This window comes from Camarhynchus parvulus, chromosome 2, assembly GCF_901933205.1.
Source record: "Camarhynchus parvulus chromosome 2, STF_HiC, whole genome shotgun sequence".
In the NCBI taxonomy this organism is placed as follows: Eukaryota; Metazoa; Chordata; class Aves; order Passeriformes; family Thraupidae; genus Camarhynchus; species Camarhynchus parvulus.
The window spans coordinates 149066220-149080704 of NC_044572.1; the positions used below are offsets into that span (position 1 = coordinate 149066220).

At 44.8% G+C, this 14485-nt stretch overlaps 1 protein-coding gene across 3 annotated transcripts in view; it reads right to left on the reverse strand.

Moving 5' to 3' along the window:
* The window catches only part of TSNARE1 (t-SNARE domain containing 1), a 441704-nt gene that overhangs the window by 357261 nt on the left and 69958 nt on the right, over positions 1-14485 (reverse strand). The gene's annotated exons all lie outside the window — the stretch shown is intronic.

The window sequence follows — 14485 nt, forward strand, 5'->3', positions numbered from 1 at the left end:
TCCTGGAACATTACCAGTACACAGCTGGCTGGAGTTTATCCATCACACTGCAGCCCTGATGAGCTCTCAAAAAGACAGTTTGCTGTTATAAGCTGCTGGGCCTCCAGCAGAAATACTGGAGCCAGATTTATTTTGCCTTGCTGGTTGAAAAAAAAAAAAAAATCTGCAAGGCCTGAGGTAGCAGCAGCAGAATGAAATAAATGCAGCAGTCAGAGGAAGACAACTTCTTCCTCCTTATCCACAGAAATGCCTCACCAGATATCCTCCAGCATTTCAACAGTGTCCAGGGCTTTGGTATCAAAATAGTTCAGCTCCAAGGCATGGAGATGATGGCAGCAAAGGAAGAGAAGAGATAAAGGTGCTGCATGAGCTGGGAAATGATACAGGACCAAACCTAGCTGCTGCTTTCTTACACCTAGACTACGAAAAAACCACCCCAGAATGGTGTTTCTACCACCAAACAGATGTTACAATGCTGCAAGAATAGCAACACTTTTGGTGTGATGGCAAAATCAGAATGGTTTGGCTTGGCAGGGACCCTTAAAGGTCATCCAGTCCAACCTCCTTGGCCTGAAATGTTTCTAGTGATGTTCCAGTGTTTTACTCACCTTACCATAAACTAAAATTCTTCATTATAACTACTCTGTATCTACTCTTTTTCTTAGTTTAAAACCATTGTCCTATCACTACAGGTGCTGATAAAAAGTCTGTCCTTATCATTCTTATACTAAGTATTGAAAGGCCTTATTAAGGAATCCCCAGAGCCTTCTCCTCTCCAGGCTGAAGAACCCCAGCTGTACAGCCTTTCCTCACAGCAGATCTGGCTCATCTCTGATCATTTTGTGGCTCCTCTGGTCCTGCTCCAACTTTTCCATGTCTTTCTTGTACTGAGAAAGATGTTGGGGTGTTAGGCTGGATGACACGAGCTGTAATGCTTCATTCTGGGCTTGGATATTCAAATTTCTCATGTTCTGGACCAGACATTTTCCCTCTGACAGAGAGCTGGCAATGGCCTCCACTTTCTGTGGCACATGACCAAGTGTCACTTGATGTCCTAATTGACAGATATCTCAGGAAAAGTCTCTTTTGGGGTGCACTGATACTGACACTTGCAGCTATTCCTTTGGTTGGTCCTCCATGCAAAGCAAAGCACCAGAAAGTCCCAGTTCTGCACTGTACTGGGAACAGCCTGATGGCCTCAGGCACCTGTTGTACTTCATTCTCCTTTTTTTTTTTTTCTTTCACAGTTTCAAAACCAAGGGAAAAAAAAAATCAGCGCTGAGATTCACCAGACAGCGGAACTCCGGGACCAAAAGAAATCACTCACCATCCTCCCTTAATTGGGCCAGACACATGAAAGCGGATGAAAGTGCAACTGCCTTGACAGAGCAATGGTTGAGAGCTAAATCCATTAAAAGTGGAGAAAATCCAGAGTGCAGCTTCCCCTGCCAGCCTCAGTGTACCACAGACACACATAATTGGCATCCCAGGCTGCAGGTGCCCCCAGGGCAGAAATCCTTCATTTTAGGGAAACAGCCTTCAGCCCAAACTTGTGGAAGTTGAGCTGTGAGAACCTGAGCAGCCAGAGAAAAGGTGAGGGTGTGTGTTGGAGTGTGCTTGTAGGAGACAGAAAATGGAGCAAACAAGAGGAAGCAAGGGGCAAATTTGTAAACCAAGACACTCAACAGCAGAACAATCCATCAAAACTGCAAAACCATGAGCTCCATGGAATTACAACCTACAATTGTACTTCAACCATGAGCTCCATGGAAATACAACCTACAATTGTACTTTCTCCCAGGAAACATTAGAACAACTTCCAGTAGCTCAGGAGGGTTTGCATGAGAGGTGGAGAGGGACTTTTTAGTAGAGCATGAAGTGATAGGACAAAGAGTAATGGCTTTGAACTGAAAGAGAGTAAGTTTAGATTGGATATTTGGAAGAAATTCTGTATTCAGAGGGCGGTGAGGCCCTGGAACAGGTTTTCCAGAGAAGTTGTGGCTCTCCCATCCCTGGAAGTGTCCAAGGCAAGGTTGGACAGGACTTGGAGGACCCTGGGATAGCGGAAGGTGTCCCCGCCCATGGCAGGGGGCTGGAACAAGAGGATCTTTGATGTCCCTCCCTACCCAAACCATTCTGCGATTCTGTGGTGTCTTGGTGGAAATTCTTGATCACAAGCACTAAAACCTACAAGATTCAGCTGAAGATTCAGTTGGGAAGTCTGTGATGGACTTGGGAACAAAGCTTAGCTCTCCCAGGTCTCAGGTGAGCTCAGAACTACCAGCACAACCTTCATCACAAAATGCAACCCAAGATCCAAAATTTACCTGGGAAAATTTGGGCAGATGGAAGACAGTTGCCAGAAAGTCTTTGGGCAGAGGTAAGGAATTATTTTCTTTTTCTCTCACAGTTTAAGACCACTGCAGGGATTTGGGACAGCCAAAGAGCTTGAAAACAGCCTCTGTACAGAGATTTTTCCTGGCCCACCCTCTCTCTTTAGAGATAAGCAAGTGGAAACATTTCCTGCCATGACTTCCCCAAGGCCACAGACATCAAACATGGAGTGAAAGTCCCCACCCTGTTGTAAAATGCCTTGATTACAACTGGGCAAGCGTTGTTTTGGCAAACCGTGAATGCATCTATTTTTTCTCCAACAGAGTGGTGTGAAAGGGGGAGAGAAGGGGGGCTTTTGGAGCACTCCAAGTGTTTAATGTTGATTTATCATTTTCAGGACGTGTTTCCATTTTAAAGCTTTTTCTCCTTGTAAGGGAGGAAAAATAGAAAGAATTGAAAATGAAATATTTTGTTGTAGCTTAAGTAAACCTTTTTAGCAGCAGCCACCTCCCACCCCATCCTACCAAGCTATTGAAATTTCCCTTCTTCATACAGCTCTGGAGCCAAATTCTTACCCCACAATAATATATTTACAGGAAAATTTAAGAGCAGATCTAAATGCCTTTAATTTGATTGGCAATAAAAGCATTTCCCTCCCCATCCCCATGGCACTTCCCAAGCCTTTTGTCTACTGCTCCTCAGGGAAACTTGTCCAATTTACTGTGAAGGCAGTTTGTACAAATTGGAACAAGCATTTCCTAACCTAGTAGACACAGAAAAAAAAAAGAATAAGAAAGAAGAAAAAAAAAACATTTTATCACAGCTTTATCCTCATCACCTGAAATACAAATAAAAGAATAAGCACATCCAAGCCAGACTAAAAGGGGCATGAATTTGTATTTTAATGAAATCAAGTCCTTCTTGCTTTGTATATCCCGTACAAGCCAATCATGCCTGACTAGAATAGCAGGATGTAGAATCTCAAGGAAAGAGTTGGTCCATAACTCTTGGACTGGGAAAGATATTGGCAAGTAAAACCATGCAGACAAAATTAAATTTAAGAGCTCTACACCCATCAGTCTCCATTTAGAGACACCTGGGTGGACAGCATTAGTGGTGGGAATGAAAGGTGAGATTTCAGCATGGAAGAAATAGGTATTATTATTATTATTATTATTATTATTATTATTATTATTAGTATTATTATTATTATTATTATTATTATATTACATATCAATCATTAAACTGTTCTTATTTAAACCTACAGGCTTTCTCACTTTTACCCATCCACTTTATTTCCATCAACCTGCTGCGGACTGTGAGGGAGTGGCTGTGTGGAATTTGCCAGCTGGAATTCAACCACGACAGCACTTTAGACAATTTATTCATATTTAAAGTTGAGATTGGCTGAGAAAGAACATGAGCTGGAACACTTCTTTCCAGACAATACCGGAAAAAAGTGGGAAAGGAGGAGAGACATGGACATATTGGAGAGAATCCAGTGAGGGACCATAAAGATGGTGAAAGGATGGGATGAGGAAAGGCTGAGGGAGCTGGGGCTCTTCACCCTGGAGAAGAGAAGGATGTGGTAGTATTAAGGTGTCTCAATAACTGATGGAAAGAAGCAAAGATGATGGAGCCAGACTCTTACTGGTGGTGTTCAGTGACAGGACAAGAGGCAAGAGGGATTGAAATACAGGAAATTCCACTTTAAAAAGGAAAAAAAAACCTGATTGTTTTGGGGTTGGAGTGTCTTTTTTGCTTATTTTGTGGGTTTTTTTTTGTGGTGAGAGTCATCAAACATCATAAGGCTGCACAGAGAGGCTGTGGGGTCCCTGTCCTTGGGGGTATTCAAGCCCTGACTGATCATGTGCCAGAGAAACCTGCTCCAGGTGACCCTGCTCTCAGGAGGGAGTGGGACAAGATGACTTTCAGATGCTCTTTCCTACCTCTGGGATTCTGCAATTTTCCTCCTGTGATGCCTGAAACAGCATCAGAGCCATTCATGGCCCTCTTGGCAGACTGGAGAGCCCTTACTGTGCCTATTTACTAAACAGGTGGAGAAAAGAGTAAGAAAATTGCAAATCCACCAGGGTTTTTTTTTTCCAATTTCCTGTAAAGACAGTGGAAAAAAGCCACTGAAAGTATGGTGAAAACCAGAATTGACAGCCACTATGCAGCTGGAAAGAAGTCATATCAAACCAAGCTTCAACTCTTTATAGAAGTTAGCAGGCAGTGGGTGCCTGTTATGGTCTCATGTTTGCATGGCCGAAGAAATTGATAAAAGCTGCAGCGATTTTTTTTTTCAATTAGAAAAAAAACATAGAATCACAGAACTGCTGGAAGGGCCCTAAAAATCCTCTATTTCCAACCCCTTGCCATGGGCAGGGACACCTTTCACTGGACCAGGTTGCTCAAAGCCTCATCCAACCTGGCCTTGGACACTTCCAGCGATGGGGCAGCTGCAGCTTCTCTGGGCAACCTGTGCCAGGGCCTCAGCTCCTTCACTGTAAAGAATTTCTTTCTAATACCCAATCTAAACCTGCTCTCTTTCACCATAAAACACTCCCAGTGGACTGTTGCCATACCCAAAGAGCAATCTGGGTGTTGTCCACCAAGCTCTGCTCTCTCCACGTGTATTTTGAGCAGTGAGCTGGGTGATGGAACAGGAATTATCTTCATCCAACGCACACACAGCACCCAACAGGGGAGTGAGATGACAGCTCCAGCCTCCAGAACAATCTTAACAAACCAGAAATAATGTTCAACAGAGAAAATGAGGCTCTGCATAATCCAGGTCAACTGCAGGGACCTGAATTTAGAAAGAGCAAAGGGGAGCACCAACAGGGGATGGGGAGCTGCTGGCCAGTGCTGCATGGAGGGATGGATGGATGCCACAGGCTTCCAGCTGAGCACGGATCTGCAGTGACATTTCCTGTAACAGGGGCTGTGTAAATAGGATTACAATCTTCTCAACAAGGGAACCAAACCTTCTGCGTGACCCCACACTGCAGATCCTCAGCTGTAAGCAACAAATTCTGCAGCAAAGATTTTTATTGTCAGAGACTGAAGAGAGTCTGGAGGGAACTCGGAGAATGACAACAGGTCAAGAAAACATAGCCTGATAGGAAAGATTGAGTAAATGGGGTTGCTTTTCCTACAGAAGTGAAGATTGATGGGAAGACTCAATCCTTCAATTCTGCAAGGCTGCTGCAAAGAGACAGGGAGGAAAACATTATTTCCATTCCTTTTGGGCAAGACAAGGGAATAGATCTAAACCAAAGCTGCAAAGATGAACGGAGACATTGGGAGAGCCTACGAGGAAGGACAGAGAACCTCTGGGAACAGGCACCATGGAGAAAGGTCTTTCACCTGGCGGTGGTAAAACCACTCAATACTGGGTCCAGTCCTGCTTAACATCTCAATTGATGACCTGAATGATGGGGCAGTGTATCCTCAACAAGTTTGCCTGTCCCACCAAACTCAGAGGAACGGCTCCAAGCCAAATCCAGCCTGGCTGTGGGCACTTCCAGGGATGGGGCAGCCACAGATTCTCTGAAAAAACCTGTGCCAGGGCCTCACCACTCTCTGAATACAGATTTTCCTCCTAATATTAAATCTAAGACAGCTCTCTTTCAGTTTGAAGCCATTACTCCTTGTCCTGTCCCTTCAGCCCTTTCCCAAAGTCCCTCTCCAGCTCCTCTGGAGCCCCCTCAGGCACTGGAAAGGGCTCTGAGGTCTGCCTGGTGCCTTTTCTTCCCCAGGCTGAACAGCCCCAGCTCTCTCAGCCTCTTTCCAGAGCTGCTCCAGCTCTCTGATCCTCTTTGTGGTCTCCTCTGGACTCACTCAGGCAGCTCCACATCCTTCTTATGTTGAGGGTCCCAGAGCTCCAGGTCTCTCACCAGAGCAGACCAGAGGGGCAGAATCCCCTCCCTCACCTGCTGCCCACCCTGCTTTTGACACAGCCCAGGACAGGTTTGGCTTTCTGGGCTGCCAGAGCACCACTGCTGGGTCACACTGAGCTTCTCACCCACCAACACCCCCAAGTCCTTCTCCTCAGGGCTGCTCTCAATCCATTCTCTGCCCAGCCTGTGCTTGTGTTTGGCATTGTCCTCACCCAGGTGCAGGAACTTGCACTTGGCCTTGTTGACCTTCACTGGGTTCACACAGCCCCACCTCTGTGTCCTGTCCAGGTGCTCCATTCCCAGCTCTAACACCACCTTGCTGATGGAGAAGTGCCTTCACTGGAGGCTTCAGAGCTCATTAATGATGATGACACCTCCATTTCTGGATGACCCACCTGAGGCATATTTTTTCTGAGGTTTTTTAACCAGATAAAATCCTTTGACCAACCGGCCTGACCTCCATAAAGAGCTTGCAGATAATTTCACATAAATCATCTTTACACATCAACCCCTACAGCCTCTGGCCAGCCCGGGTCACTCTTTCCATACGAGCCTCCCTGAGGGTCCAGCTAATGAAGGACCATCCCCAGCCACTCTGCTAGGAGAGCTGTGTCTTCCCAGCTCCTGAACTTTGCTGTTTGAGCTCTCTTTTGCCTTTTAACCTCCCCTCAGATGAACTAAAGAGATTGACCTCCTTTCATTTCTCACTGGGAGTTTTGTTTACACAGGAGCCGCAAGGAAGAATACTCAGAATTTCCTTGGTTTCCATGCAGCTGCCTCCACTTCCCTACCTGTAAAATGGACACACAGATGCAGAGCTCTCCTGTTTGCAGAGTACCAGAGGCTCACAGAATAATTATAAAAATAAAATAAAATAAATAAAATAATTATAAAAATAAGATTAAAAAGGGACCTTTTAAAGGTCTAGAACAACCCTCCTGCAATGAGCAGGGATATCTTCAGCCAGGAATAACTTGGTTAATATGGAAGTTTTTTGAAGTCATGAGATCAGAGGGCATATTTGCAAAGCCTTCTGCTTAGAGTTGACTCTGTCACTTGTGTCATACATATTCTGCTTTCCAGCTGCTTTCTTTAGGGTTTTTTCTCAATTATTAAAACCAGAACTCAATAAACCTGGAATTTACCCAGAAAAATGTCTCTTTCCTCTTTCTCCCAGAGCCTGAACTTATGAACAAGCTCTGCTGTTGGATTGCCTTGTTTTGTTGGGTTTTTACTCAAAGGTTTTAGCTTTGAGTTGGTGTCATTGCACAAATCCTTGAGTGCCTCATAACACAGCTGTCAGAGGTCAATCAGAGTGGCTGGAGGGGATGACTTTGAGGTAATTTATTCCCTTCTGGATCTTCTGTGGAGTTTGTAATATTAGCGTCATATCCCTGGGTGGCTTTGGGCAGGCAAGGAGAGGAGAGCAGTGCTCAGGAGCTGCAGAAATGCCTGGCAGGAGGGTGGTCAGGAGCAATGCCCAGCCTGCAGCAGGGCTGGGAGTGCAGCAGTACAGATATTTCCTCACAGTTTGCCTCCCAACTGAATTCTAAAGCTGATGGAAGGTCCTTGGAGAATGAAGTCATCTCTGTCCCCACAGCCTGAGGACCTCACTGTCTAGCCTACGTTGACAAGACACAAAATACGACAACAAAAAAAAACAACAACAACAAAACCCCCAGGGCATCATATCCATAATCTTGTACAAATTAAACACGCTTCCAGAAGCTTCTAGAGACACTTCTGTGATGCTTGACGGGCGTGACATCACCAATGACTGTGAGCAGCCTGACTCAATCCCTTGAACTGTGCTCTTGCCTCCCCTCCTCCACTGAAGCCCATGGCAGAGCAAAGCGAACGCCCACGGCCCAGAGGCACCGTGGAGTCGATGCAGAGTAAAACCAGCAGAGATTATCTCAGAAATGAGCTGTTCCTGCTCTTCTCCAGATTTGCTCAGAAAGAATGGCAAAAATTCTCTTTTTTTGCATTCTTCCTCATCAAAGTCCTTATTTGAGGAAAGCACCTGATTGCTTCCCAATGGATTTGATTTCTCTTCCCTGCTGCCACTGTAGATGTCTCGAGGAGCAGAGCATTTTGTCCCAGGAACAGGGACAGATAGGATCAGGACAGGCTGCAAGATAAGACACCCATGACATTTTATGGAGATATACACCCAGCCACAAGCAGAGACAGCTGGCTCACTGCGCCTCTAATTGCAATGACACCAAGAGCTCTGGCTGTTCTCAGCACATCTGATTGCAGCCTTTGCTCAAGCTCATTTTCACCCAGCTCAGCAACACCACGCAAAGCCATCAGGAACAGTTCCTGTCTAACCTCTTCTTTCATCACTCAGTCATCCCCAAGATTTGCAGCTACAGCAGCACCCATCAGGTAGAACAGACCCTTTCCTGTCCACCAGAAGGCACCTCCAACCCCACCAAGCTCTGGATGCCTTCACCCAGCACCTCCTGTTGATGTCAGAGGGCTTCAGATCTGATGGACTGACCAAAACACAAAGCAGAAGGGAACCACAAGCAATAGGGTTTAGAAGGGATGGATGCAAGTTGTCTGCACACATTTCACGTGGCACCAATGTCTGCACGTCAGACATGAAGAACAGAGGCAAGGAAAGCAATCTGGAAGCTTGCTCTTCTCCCTTCATGTCAGTCCCAGCTGCCACTTCAATGAACAGACTCTCCTTCCACATCTACCTGTCTTCACGTCTTCTCACAAGAGAACAGAAGACAGGCTTCAAATCCTGCACCAGAGACGGGCTGGCCTTAGGCAAATGCCAAGAAGAAGGGCTGGATATGTTTTGTTTACCATGGGAATTTCAGATTCATAGACCCTCCCACTCCCTCCCCTTTAAGGTATGTAAACTTCTGGAGAGCAAAACTACCTGCTAGAAAAAGTCTTCCATCAAAAGGATCACAGATGCCATGGAAAGAAGGATGCCTTCCACCCGCAGAGCACGAGGCAGCACACCCTGAGACAGTTTGGTTCCCCAAAGCAGCAGCTGAGGGTGATAAATGACAGAGTGATGGCACAGGCAAGGCCAGCCCTCAGGACGCAAATATCTTTACTGCTGGAGAAGCAATCAGGCTTCCCTGATACTGAGGAATTCAAGATCAGGAGAAAAGGAGCCTCCTGAGTCTTTGGGAGACCAAAGATCTTCTGGGCACTGAGCTGTGTGTAATGTTTTCTGCTGTTCCAGGCCATACCATGGCAGTGCTTTCATGACTTAGTGCCAGGGCACTCTGAGCTCATTTTGATCAAGATGTGATGTCACCCTTCCTTTTTTTTAAACTGACATTAATACAACAGTTAAACATTTCTTCTGGCTCCTGAAGAAGATGATCTAGACAGCTTCAAACCCTGAACTGCCCGAGTACAAATGCTACAAAGCTCTGTTGCTTCTACCTCAAGGGTTTTCTTTCTACTTTTTACCTGTATTGCCTTCTTCTATTTGCTGTTTTGTGCCATGCTGTCTATTTTTTTGTGAGCCTTGCATGTAGAACAGTCTCAGTCTATCCATATGCTAGACAAACACAGAAGTATTACATATTTCAGTGAACAGCAAAATTAAATTTCCAGTCAGTTCAAAATCCAGGTTTCATCCACCTTTTCACTGGTTACAAAAGATGAATATTAATGTCTATTTGCTGTAATAAAAAACAGGGAGGAGGAACACAGGAAAGAAGGAACTGGTGTCTAGTTTGCTACTCTGACGTTAGAGTAAACTTATTAATTATAAAAGATGTACACGCACGAATGGACAGAGACCAGCTGCACCACACTAGGTCAGCTTAACAAAATTAGAAATGGCATTTATAAATTTATATTGGATTTCAACAGAATAATGAAAAATGCATCTGAGGATGGCAACAAATTCTGAGTCCTCGGGAACATCTTGATAGACAGAGCTGCAATTGCTTAGGGAAGGAATATGCAGGGCAAAATGGGTGAATTAATAAAGTAATAGATTCCTAAGTCCCAGGATCCTGCTCCCCCATCCACAAACATAACTTGTTTCCACTTCCCAAAGAAGAAATATTGTTATTCAATACACACAATCAGAATATGCTCTCACTTCCACCAGTGTTTACTACCAATCACATTATAAATAAACCTTGCAGAAGGGTAAATGAGAAGCAGAATGGTCTGGTGAGAACACAGTGCCCAGTGAGAAATAAAGAATCCACTTCTACCTTTGGCTGTGATTCATCAAGAGACAGAAAACAACCTGGTATCTTCATTTCAGGTTTCTTACCAAGACCATGGAAGAAGATCCAAGTCAGTTATGTCCAGTGTAAATCTAATCAACAGATCACAGGATAATGATGGAAAAGTCTTCTAAGATCATTGGGTCCAACCATTAACCCATCACCACCGTGTTCACAGCTACCAAACCCCCAAGGGCCACTTCCACAAGCCTTTTGAACATTTCCCTGGTTGGTGATTACACCACCTCCCTGAGCAGCCTGCTCCAGTGCCTGACTACTCTATTGGTGAAGAAATTTTCATGAATCATAGCCCAGAGTCAGCAGTGGCTGTGAGCCAATTTTCTTACCAGACTAAAGTGAATTTGCTAAAAAACTTACAGTGAACCTGCCATTGCACATATTTGAGGAAACACAACCATGGTCAACTTTCCAACTCATTCAGTTTTGCCACAACCTCTCACTGATAGAGAACATGGTTGATCCCTTAATTATTTCAAGAGGTTCTTAATATTCCACCAATCTGATATTCACAGAAAGACTTTCTGCCGGTGTTTTTAAACCACAACATAATCTCCCTAAGCCAGGAGGGAAGACGAGCATCGTCATTATCTTAATTTCAACTTTCCTTCTTTTCAAACAAAAAAAACATAAAAAAAACCTGTTTGAAAAGTAAAGGAATGTTCCACAGTAGAATCAAAGTCACAGGGAGGCAAGGAATTGCTGGGGTTCCTTGAAGCAAGGCAACAGGATGAATATTAACATGGACTGAAGAGGAACAAGCAGTAGAGATGTTTTTCACCACAGACATTCACCAGAGGGACAAAGCAGAAAAACACAGCAACAAATCCTTGGAAGTCACACTCACAACCAACCCTCATAAGCTGGGGATGCTCCATGATGGAGCTGAGCCTCCTGCCACATCTCCTTCCTGCAGCGGAATGTGGTAGGAGAGCACAGGATTAGCATAGCAAGAGAAAAGAGATTTCACCTCATTTGAAGGCTTTACAGGCCAGGACAACAAGACAGTGAACACAGAACATCTGGATGTGTAAATACGTGCTGTCAAAGGAGCTTGTCTTCTCCAGACCAGCTGCACTCACAAAGCATTTGTGAGACAGCAGAGACAGCTACCAGCCTGAGGCAGCCTGTGGAGAGCTAAATTCATCCCCTTCCCACCATTCTTTCACCCTGATGACAGTGTCTGAGGTTGAGAGATGTAGCTGAGGGTGTGTATTCTATTTGCCATCAGAGGTGGGGCAGTTATCTTCTGTTAATTGGGCAGTTTTCTTCATCTCTTTATCTCTTCCACAACCAATCCTCCCTCTGGGGAGATATCTTCTGTTAATGGCCATTGAGTGTCACTGCATGACTGATAAAATTCCATCATCCCATTGGGAGATGCTCTGCCCAGGGGAAGGCGTCAAGCATTCCTACCTGGATACAATCAGAGATTTGGAGCAACAGAGCAGCCTTTTCCCACTGGATTCCCTGAGGAGCAGTTTTCTTCTCCACTGGATTCCCAGAGGAAGACCAGGCCCATCTACACCATCACTGGACCTTCAGAGGAAAACTCCACTCTTCTCCAGGATCCCTGCTCCAACAGAGCCACACTTGGCACTGCAGGAGGGCTGAGCCACCATGGGATGGGACTGTGCCACCAGCCTGACCCACAGGGTGTCAGGGCATATTCTGACTCTGTCATTGTTGTTTTGTTTGTACTACTGCATTTGTATTTTTAGTTTTACTAGTAAAAAACTGTTATTCCTATTCCCATATCTTTTTCTAAGAGCCTCTTAATTTCAAAATTATAACCATTTGGAGGGAGGGGGTTTACATTTGCCATTTCAAGGGAGGCTCCTGCCTTTCTTAGCAGACACCTGTCTTTTCAAACTGAGACAGACAGATATTTTGGGGTACATTCACCCTCATGTTGAGAAAAGCATTGGTCAGGTCTGCTCTGACACAGCCTCCAATCCGTTATGAACCAGAGACCCTGAAAAGCCCCATTTCAGCCAATTTCACAGTTCACCAGGCACTGGAGGACTCCTTCCTGCTGAGGAGCTCTTGTAGCACATGATGGCACCAAAGGGAACCAAGAGCAAATATCAAGGAGGAAAAGCAGCTCGGCTCCAGCGCGTGACTCATGCGAGAGGAACGCCAAGCCCCGAGCGAGCCGAGGCAAAACAGCTCAGTGGCAAACCCTGCACAGGAGAGAAGAGCTGCCCTAAAAAATGCAGACTGCTGGTTTTTCCACCATGAAAGAGGGTGTGTTTTTACACTGTGAACTGTATGTAAGATCCTGGTGAAGACAGGACGCGCAGTGTGGGGTGTATTTGTCAAAATGTGGGTGCCAAAAACCATCTCAGATGTCCTGTGAGGCTTGGGACACCTGGCTGATGATGCACAGCCCTCTGGGCTGGCAGAAAAGTGGGAAAAAGCTGCAAATTAAGGCACCTAAATCATAGAATTTTTTGGGTTGGAAAAGACCTTTAAGATCATTGAGTCCAACCAGACACTGCCAAGGCTGCCACTAAATCACGTCCCCAGGTGCCACATTTACACGTCTTTTAAATTCCCCCAGGAATGGTGAATACACCACTATGCTGAGAAACCTGTTCCAATGCTTGACAAGCCTTTTGGTGAAGAAATGTTCCCTAATAGCCAATCCAAACCTCCCTTACCACAATTTAAGGTTATTTCTTCTTCTCTATCACTTTTTACCTGGAAAAAGAGACCGACCCTCATTTCTCAGTGTGCACCCAGAGCTACTGGGAGAGACTTAAGTCTTCAGTACAGCGAGTGAAGACTCAGTCAAAATACACCAGAGGTGCCTACTTTTCAGTAGAGAGAGGGAGTGGAGGAAGTCTGCAGCTCCTGGGAACCTTAAATATATAACAGATTTTTAAAATCCCTGAAAATTTACCTTTAAATGTATAATTTCATCAATCTTTTCAATGTTTTATCCAATTCTATCACTTCCTTCCCAATACAGTAGAAGAAGTAAAAATGTAATGTCTCATCAGACTGGGAAAAGAATGTTGGAGTGCAGGGAATTCCCATAAAATAACACCCTGAGTCACCTGGAAAAAGCAAACCTCCCCCTTTTTTTTTTCCCAGTGCAAGAACTTTGGGGTAATGAATTAAATCCAGGAGGAGACAGGAATGAAAGTAAGAAAGAAGATAACCCTCATGTAAAGTCTAATTGAGCAAGAACTTCGTGCCACAGGCTGTTGTGCATCCTGAAACCTTACACAGGCTTAAAAATGCAACAGGAATATGAAAAGAAGGAAGGAAGAAAGGAAGAACAAAAATACATTGTGTGGTATTGAATGTACCACCTCTGACTAAAGAACATGGGAAAACACTGGGAGAAGTCTTGACTATTAAACAAGGTTGGACCCAGCTCCAAGAGCCAGGTTTGAAGATAACCAGATCTCCATCCCCCAAGAGAGGAAAGAAAGGGGAAATGAGAAAGGAAGAGCATTGACAGAGACGTATCACAACCCAAGGGCTCATGGCTGAGCATCCTTCTGTGTCCAGGGAGACAAAATATAATCCATCTGTGAATTTATGAATTTATTTAAACACATTTTGGAGACTAAAGGCAAGAATGGGCACAAGGAAGTAACTGCTGCCAAGTTCACACCTGATGAAGAGCAAAAGATGCATCTGTGCTGTGCTTCATTTTGCTGCTCTGCGCAGGAGAACTGCAATTATGTCATATAATTGCATCCCTGTTAGGGATGAATGCGAATTAAGGTGGTTATAAAGTATAAAAATATTTAGGTCCCAATAAGGTGAGGTGAGGTGAGAGACAGACTCTGCTCTGCTGTACCTGCTCTCAGCTGGTGACAGCAATTCCTACAGAACTTCCACCACCCAGGAATTCCTATTCCAACATCATTACACAGAGATGCAATATTGAGTAGAAATGCAGACACCCACACTTGATTTTTTATATCCTCTATCCACGCTTGTCAAATCTCAGTAGTCCCATTATTTTTTTTGTTTTGCTGTTGTTTT